A 1198-nucleotide genomic window follows, 5' to 3' on the forward strand; every position below is an offset into this window, starting at 1 on the left:
GCCATCACTGGAAAGAGAGGCCCATTGGACTTGCAAACTTTATATGCCCCAGTACAGGGGAACACCAGGGCCAAAAAGTGGGAGTGGGTGGGTAGGGGATTGGGGGGGGGAGTGTATTGGGGACTTTTTGGATAGCATTGGAAATGTAAATGAGGAAAATACCTAATTAAAAAAACCCAAAAAAACAAAATGGGCTGTCAACACATTCACTTGGATTTTAATCCCAGGTCTGCCATAGTTTTTCTTATTACAGACCTCAGGATCCTACTTAAGGGACAGGAGCACTGTAGAGTGTTACAGTCTGGACCTTGGATTAAGCAGAGAGCACACTCAAACACCAATTTTCGCGCAACCCAAATGCAAAGGGGTCCTTTATTCAGTGAGGCAGAGACAAGATGGCTGAATTAGGCAGAAACAGCAGAAAAAAAGCTTTGCAGAGCTGAAGGGGTTTGAAGCCCCATAGGGGGAACAACAATATGAACTAACCAGTACCCCCAGAGCTCCCTGGGACTAATCCACCAAACAAAGAATACTCATGGTGGGACTCATGGCTCCAGCTGCATATGTAGCAGAGGATGGCCTAGTTGGTCATCAATGGGAGGAGAGACCCTCAGTCCTGTGAAGGCTCGATGCCCCAGTGTAGGGCTGGGGCCAGGAAGCAGGAGTGGGTGTGTTGGTGAGCAGAGGGAGAGGGGAGGGGATAGGGAGTTTTCGGAGGGGAAACCAGGAAAGGGGATAACATTTGAAATGTAAATAAAGAAAATATCTAATTAAAAAAAAAGAGGGGAAAAGGGAAGATCTGTGTTAGCATGAGCTGGGGCACACTGGTCACTTCTGGTTGGTTATTTTAGTTAGGGCAGCCAAAATAACAAACTTTGATGACTGGACCTTGGTGTTTTGATAGTTGGAGCTTGTTGATCATTCTCAGGAATGAGTAGGTGACCAAATCAAGGAATAGACCTAGATGGCTACCTTAAAAAAAAAAAAAAGAAATCTGAACCAGAGGACAGTGGTCCCGCCCTGCACGGGAGCCCTCTGCCTCAGGAGAAGGGAGCGCCATCTTGGTTCCGGGACTCCGCCGAACTTAGGAACTTAGTCTGCACAGGTGAGAGTGTGCACCACAGAAGCTGACAGCTTCTGTGACCTGCCAAAGCAACACAGCATCTGGGAAAGGTCCTGTTTTGGGCCTTCTTCTTCG

The sequence above is a fragment of the Mus caroli genome, chromosome 1 (assembly GCF_900094665.2).
Source record: "Mus caroli chromosome 1, CAROLI_EIJ_v1.1, whole genome shotgun sequence".
Classification (NCBI taxonomy): Eukaryota; Metazoa; Chordata; class Mammalia; order Rodentia; family Muridae; genus Mus; species Mus caroli.